Source organism: Nuphar pumila, chromosome 3, assembly GCF_984573655.1.
Source record: "Nuphar pumila chromosome 3, dmNupPumi1.hap1.1, whole genome shotgun sequence".
Classification (NCBI taxonomy): Eukaryota; Viridiplantae; Streptophyta; class Magnoliopsida; order Nymphaeales; family Nymphaeaceae; genus Nuphar; species Nuphar pumila.
The window spans coordinates 105,025,354-105,033,622 of record NC_143251.1 but is presented as its reverse complement, the minus strand read 5'-3'; positions in this window follow the sequence as shown (position 1 = coordinate 105,033,622).

Sequence of the window (8,269 nt, the reverse complement as noted above, 5' to 3'; positions counted from 1 at the left end):
GGTCAAGAGAATCTAGAAAGACTTCTTGGTTCTCAAAGATGCTTGGTTAATAAAACCGGATTAGGATATAGCTTCTTTGATACTCAAAATAGACCAAACTATGTGGTGAAGAATCAAAGACAATATTCTCAACCATTTGTTCATAGAACTAAATTTTTTAGTTCTAATAGAAATACATCTAATCATGAAACTTATAATGCTTATAAGCCTAGACATGATTACTCTAGAAATGCTAAATCTTTTTATAGAAAGAATATTTATTATCAAAGAAAACCAAAATCCAAATGGAAATGGGTTCCTAAGACTAACTCTCATAGATCCGAAAATAGAAAGGGGTCAAATGCTTTGTCTTCCAATTTTGTTGTAGGTATACAAAATAAAGAGCAAATGAATCTTGGACAGCGGTTGTTATAAACATATGACCAGAAGGCCGAAGTTATTTTCCACCCTCCAAAGTAAGGATGAAGGAACCGTCACCTTTGGTGATAATAACAAGGAAAAAATAATCGATATTGGTAACATTGGTAATCCAAAATTTTCCTTGATAAAAAATGTTCTTTTAGTATATGGTTTAATGCATAATTTACTATCCATTAGTCAATTATGTGATAAAGGTTTTCTCATTTCTTTTAAATATGATTTATACTTAATTTCTTATTTTCAATCTAAAAAGATCATTTTTAAAGGTAAAATAAGGAATAATGTGTATGAACTTTATCTAGATGAGTTACCCACTTTTAATGAAAAATGTCTTATTGTTTCAAATGAAATTCAATGGTTATGGCACAAGAGACTTGGACATGTTAAATTTAAAATTATTTCTAAGTTATCCAAGAATGATCTTGTTAGAGGCCTACCTAGAATACCATATAAGAAAGATCACTTATGTGATTCTTGCCAAAGGGGTAAACAAATCAAGAGTTCTTTTAAAGCAAAAGATATAGTTTCAACAAAACGTCCTCTTGAACTCTTATATTTAGATCTATTTGGACCATCTAGAATTCAAAGTTTAAATGATAGCAAGTATGCTTTTGTTATAGTAGATGATTATTCTTGATTTACATGGGTGATTTTTCTAAAAAGCAAAAATGATGCTTTTTCTGAATTTTCCAAACTTTGTAGAAGAATTACAAATGAAAAATCTACATCTATTATTAAAATTCGTAGTGATCATGGTGGTGAATTTGAAAATGAATCTTTTCTAAAGTATTGTGATTTACATGGTATATCTCACAACTTTGCTTTTCCTAGACTGACTCCACAAAATGGAGTTGTTGAAAGAAATAATAGAACTTTGCAAGAATGTGCTAGAACCATGCTTCAAGATAAAAATTTACCAAAATACTTTTGGGCTGAAGCAATAAATACAACATGTTATGTTTTAAACCGTATTCTTATTCGACCAATCTTACATAAAACATGTTTTGAATTGTATTATAATCGTATACCAAAGATCTCATATTTCAAAATTTTTGGTAGTAAATGTTTCTTGTTAAATACCAAAGATAATCTTGATAAGTTTGATTCAAAATTAGATGAATCCATATTTCTTGGATATTCGTCTAGAAGTAATACTTATCGTGTTTTTAATAAAATAACATCTTGCATTGAAGAATCTTTACATGTTACATTTGATGAGAATTGTGAGCAGGTTATACCTCTAAGCGAAGGAGAAGAAGTAATACTTCAAGAAGAACCTTTGATAGAGAGTACTTCTCAAGAAAATGTTCATCTTCAACCGGTTTGGAAAGAAGTTCCCAATCATCCACATGAACAAGTTATTGGAGAAATAAAGAGTGGTGTTCAAACTAGAAGGCAATTGCAATATATTGCAAATATTGTTTTTATATCTAAAATAGAACCAAAGAATATCAATGAGGCTTGTGATGATGAATTTTGGCTTTTGGCCATGTCTGAAGAACTTAACCAATTTACTAGGAATGATGTATGGGATCTAGTTGATAGACCAAAGGATCATCCAATAATTGGAACAAGATGGGTCATCCGAAATAAGCTGGACGAAAATGGCGAAGTCATTCGAAACAAAGCAAGGCTAGTAGCACAAGGCTATAATCAAGAAGAATGAATAGATTTTGATGAAACCTATGCACCAGTGGCTTCACTGGAGTCAATTCGAATGATGCTTGCTTTTGCTAGTTACATGAACTTTAAGTTATATCAAATTGATGTTAAGAGTGCATTCTTAAATGGACACATCAATGAAGAAGTTTATGTAGAGCAACCTCCAGACTTTGAAAATGAGAAATATCCAAAAAAAGTCTACAAATTAAAAAGAGCTTTGTACGGACTTAAACAAACACCAAGAGCGTGGTATGAAAGACTACAAAATTTTCTAGAACAATCTGGTTTTTCCATTGGTCGGGTAGACTCCACTTTATTTATTAAAAATCTTAATTAAGATATTCTTATTGTGCAAATTTATGTTGATGACATAATATTTGGTTTTACTAATGATTCTCTGTGTAAAGAATTTGCTAAAGTTATGCACGAAGAGTTTAAAGTGAGCTTGATGGGCGAATTAAACTACTTCCTTGGACTTCAAATAAAGCAAACTGAAGAAGGAATCTTCATCAATCAGGCTAAGTATACAAAAGAACTTCTCAAGAGATTTGGGATGGACTCATCAAAATCAAGAAGAAATCCTATGAGTACAACTACTTCTCTTGATAAAGATGAAAATGGTAAAAATGTAGATACTAAGCTCTACAGAGGTATGATCGGATCTCTATTATACTTAATTGCTAGTTGACCTGATATAATGTTTAGTGTTTGTATGTGTGCAAGATTTCAAGCTAATCCAAAGGAATCTCATTTAACTGCAGTAAAACAAATTCTTCGTTACTTGAAAAATACTTCAGACTTTGGTTTGTTTTGCCCAAAATCATCTTCCTTTGATTTAGTTTCATATAGTGATGCATATTTTGCAGGAAGTAAATCTGATCGCAAGAGTACTAGCGAAACTTGTTATTTCTTAGAAAATTCCTTAGTCTCTTGGTTTAGTAAAAAGCAAAATTCAGTGTCACTCTCAACAACTGAAGCAGAATATATAGCGGCTAGTTTAGCATGTTCACAAGTTCTATGGATGAAACAGACCTTAAAAGATTTTGGTTTGAATTACTCCATAACAACTATTTATTGTGATAACACTAGTGCTATAAATCTTTCAAAAAATCCTGTTCAGCACTCAAGAACTAAGCATATTGAAGTTAGACATCATTTCTTAAGAGATCATGTCTTAAAAGGAGATATTTTGTTAAATTTTATTTTCACTAATGAACAACATACCGATATCTTCACTAAACCACTTAAAAATGAAGATTTTATGAGAATTAGGAGAGAACTAGGCATTTTCTCGTTTTTGGATTTATAAAATGCTGATTTTTTGAACAAAATCTCAAAATCGCACCATATTAGTCGACCGATAAATTTCTAGTCGACTGATGCTTTAAATTTTTTTTTTAGAATGAGTCGCACCTTATTAGTCGATCGATAAAATTTTAGTCGACTAAATTTTTTTTAAAAATTTCAACTGAAGGGACCCGATACCCCTTGGATTTTTTTTAACACCTGATTTTTTTTTAAAAAAAAGGGCATCGTTTCATTTTTTTAGGCACCTTTTTGTTTTTCTTAAAAACGAAACCCTTTGAAAAATGAAACCCTCCCTCTCTCTCCTCTCTCTCTTCCGAAAAACCCTCGGAGTGTCGTTTGAACCTCTCCTCGCCGGAATCTTCTGACCGTGACAGGGAGTCGCCGGAATCCTCTTGCAGTGACCGACGCATCTTTAGTTCTCGCCAAAATCCTTGTGGCAGCCTCCTTTCACTTGCTGTCATCCACCGCGGACTCCTCCTCGTCTCTTCCCTCTTGTCTAAAATCTGTGGAGAATCAACATCTCTCTTCAATGGGTTGTTACTGTTGATTATTTTGGCCACTACCAACGAATTTGAAGGCACATCGTTCACTTTGCACAAAGTGTTTATGTTGCACGACTACATATATCTTCCTCCTGCCGGACGTCATTTGGAAGTCGACATCAACACCATCTTCAACTATTCCTCTCAACAACTGTGTTGATCAATCATTCTCTGCAACTGAAATTTTTTTTTGGGTGAATTTGTTTTAACCATGCCTCGTCAGAAGACTGCATCCGCAAAAAGTTCTCCTCCTACACCTCTAGCAAAATATGGATTTTCTCTCAGATTACTCTGAAATCCTCTTTTATATGATACTTTTGGATCAGTTTCTGCACTTCCTATTTTACCAGGCCGAAATGTCCTCTTTCACATGTTTTCTCGTTACAAAATCAGAGAATTATTTTCAGGTATTTCACATATTTTTGATTCCTGTGCAGACATCCTTCATTATCCTTTTCTGATCCACTTGTTTTATACAAATTTACAAATTGATCATGAAACTAGAGTTCTTTCCTCTCTTGTTTGTGATGTTGAAATTGAGTTTGATTCTAAACTACTTGGACAAATCTTAAAAATTCCACCCTCAGACACTCTTTTCAATACTATTGAACTTAATGATGAAAGAATTTTTGAACAAATTCTTCTTCCTGGTGCACCTCATTGTCCTCCTTTCAAAAATACTAATCTTCAAACTCGTGCACGCATTGCTGGACGAATTCTTGCCCACAATGTTCTACCTAAAACTGGTTCTTTTGATTATTATTCCACAGATCTTTCTACGGCTCTTTATGTCTTATTTGGAAATATTTCTATAAATTGGGCCAACATGTATTTTACTAATTTGTGGAAATAAAAACCATTTCTTCCTTATGGATGTCTTCTAACTCGTATTTTCAGACATTTCAAAGTTCCCTTAACCAATGAAAAATATATTGAGCAAAAGGAGTTCTTTGATCAAACTATTTTTAAATGAATGAAAATCAAATATATGCCTCCTTTAAACGTTGATAAAACTGAACCATCTGATCCTACTGAACCATCAATTTCTGAACCCTCACCATCTTCTATGACACCTTCATCTCAAGCAAAACGAAAGAAATTTTCTACTAGTCAAGACAATGATGAAGTTTTGCAGCGACTGAAAGCTTTGGAGCTGCATCAACACACTTTTCGTGAAGATGTGACTCAACAACTTTCTTCGATTCAAAAAGATAATACTGCAATCAAGGACTTGCTTAACTCACTTTTCTGATCTTTGTTTTCTGTCTTTACTAAACTTTGATACTTTATGGGTTGTAATATTTTGAATTTGAATTTACATTTTGCTTATGTTATTTCTGCCCTTACTCTTTTTTTATTATGACAAAGGGGGAGAAAAACAAAAAGATAGAAATTGCATATTGCATTATGACATGAAAATTACATGAAAGCATTGAAAATTACATTTATGAAAAAGTTTTAAAACTGCATGAAGTAATGATGGAAATGCAAACCAATCAATATGTGATATATGTGCTTTGAATGTACTGACTTTTAATGTTTTGCAGCATATTGATAAGGGGAGTAAAATCTCCATCTATGCATTTAAATGCTTCATCTTTGATTAAGTTTGTCATCATCAAAAAGGGGGAGATTGTTACGACAATGAAGTCGTACATGATACTTCAGTACAAGGTTTTGATGATGAGCAAGTGAATCAACTGCATTTCAGCTAAGGCAATGAAGAAATGTGACAAACATTGAAGAATTCGATGAAGAATCTTTGAAGACTTATGTGCAAATGTTAAATTCATTAAAAGTCTCTTAGATTCTTGTAAGAGCCTTACTTAGAGTGCATATTTCGATTGCATTTCAGCTAAAAAGTCTTTAGAATTTTTTTTCTAAAAGAACCCTTCATGAAAATCTTTTTAGAAAACTCTTTTCTTAAATTTTCGTGTTTATTAGTCGACCAATAGACTCACCAGTCGACTAATCCTTTCGCGCCAAATTTTCTAAGCAAAATGTCATTTTTATCAAATTAGTCGACCGAAGGTTTTATTAGTCGACCAGACAAAATGTCTGTTTTCTGAAAATTTTAGCAGCAGTCGACTAATGACTTTATCAGTCGACTGGACAAAACATGTGTTTTCTGGAAATTTAGCAGCAGTCGACTAATGCTTTTATTAGTCGACCAGACAAAACTTGTGTTTTTCAGAAAATTTTAGCAGCAGTCGACTGAAAGGTTTTTCAGTCTACTGATGATATTATCAGTCGACTAACTTTTCTCTAGTCGACTAAGTTTCAAATTTTTAGATTTTCAAACGGCTCGATAAACAGATCAGTCGACCGACGATAACTGTCAGTCTACTAATAACTAATTATTAGTCGACTAACTACTGTTCCAGTCGACTAATTTTGCTGTTTTTCCTGAAACTTTTAAAAAGGCGTGTCTTTTCATTTTTCAAACTTTTTGATCGTTCAAAATAGACTGTTTTGACACCCTTTCATACCCTCAACATATGGAAACTTTCAACTATAAATATGAGTGCATTTTACACTCAAAAGTACTGCAATTCAATCAATTTGAATCAATTACTCTTTGCTTTTCACTCATATTCATTTTCTCACTCACGTGATATTTTTCACTTCAATTTTTCACTCAAATTCCTTTGAGAGATAGTGAATTCGTGAGTAGAGTATTCCAACAACCTCAAAAGCCAATTGTATCTCATTTGCATTCATAAGAAGGGCTCGTAGGTTGTTTTGTAAGTTATTACTTATTTCAATTTTCTGTAAAAGAAAGGACTCCTTGGTTTAAAGGAGTTGTTTGCTTTCAGTAGGTGTTTTACTGGAAGTGGGTCCGGATTTGGTCTGTATGATCTTGTAGTTACACAAGGTTGATAGTGAAAATCTCAAGCGGGTTTTGCTTGGGGACTGTATGTAGGTCGGGAAAAACCGAACCAGGATAAATTATTGTGTTCTTTGTGTGTTTGCTTTGTGAATTGCAAAATCCATCAAAATTCCGCAGACAATTTTTAAAAGCACTATTCACCCCCCCTCTAGTGCTCGTTGCCTCGATCCTACTGCACTTTCAATAAGTACTTTGTTAGTGAAGACAGACTTTCCTGTGACATTCTTTTCAAATGGTTTACTTTATACTTATGGCCTATTTTTTCATTGATTGAAGTAGGTGCCTTTATCATCACGAATTAATTGATGGCAATGTCAACACTATATATTGTTAAATTATACATATGCATACTTGTGTATATAGTGTAGAATATATATATATATATTCTTACTTTTTACATATTATATGTATATTTTTATTATAATATATTATATATATAGAGAGAGATGCTACCTACTCTCACATACTATAAATCATGATTGTAGGTTTCTCAATTAAACCTTATGGATGTACTCGACATAGTTTATTTGATAGGAATCATGCTTTGGATAATGTTTTTTGGACATAAAAGTAAGATTTTTTAAGTCATAAAATTTTGATACATTGTGAGCCGTTGATTTTTAAAGGTCTTAAAAACATATACGTTATAATCACATTATCTAAAACTTGTTTTCTGCTAAATAATGCATATAGATCATATCTATAGGGCCAGATCAACGAAAAATGTTTAAGAAGTCTGACAATCTAAAGCTTCTATTAAATGGGAGTAGGTACTTCATGAGTACCATATCATTATTATATATATATACATATTGTATATAAATATATATAATATATGTTATTAAACTATGTCAAACTAGTTGACTTGGTTACCAACGGCTAGATTTCTAGTCATCGAGACCAAGTCAACCAAGTTTGACTTTCTCCCAATGGTTAAAAATCTAGCCGGTTGGAGGTCCCTCTCTCAACTCTAGTGCTCTCTCTCTCTCACATTTTATGTTCTCTCGCTCCTCTCTCTATTATATAAATATGAGTATTCTTTTCTTTGTAATATATGCTTTTGCATACTCATTTTATTGAATAAAATATATTTTTATTGTGTGCCTTATTGTGTGTATCTCCTTTGTGGGGTTTGTGAGTGTGTTCCTTAGGGAACACTTTCGTGGGATTTGTGTGTTTCTTGAAAAACACTTTTGTGATTATCGACTCAAGTTGGAGTTAATAGACTCTTGGCTAGTGATTGAAGATTCTTTGAATCTTTACATGGTATCAAAGTAAGGCTCTTTTTATTCTTATTCAAGTGTTCTTGATTGAGACATTAGTAGAGTGTTTGTGAGATTGTGATTGTGCAAGTACTTGTGCATCATTAGAGGATTCAAGTGCTTGCATGGTAATGGTGGAGTGCTTGTATTTTTTTTTATTTACTCTCTTCTTCTCTTTATCCCTT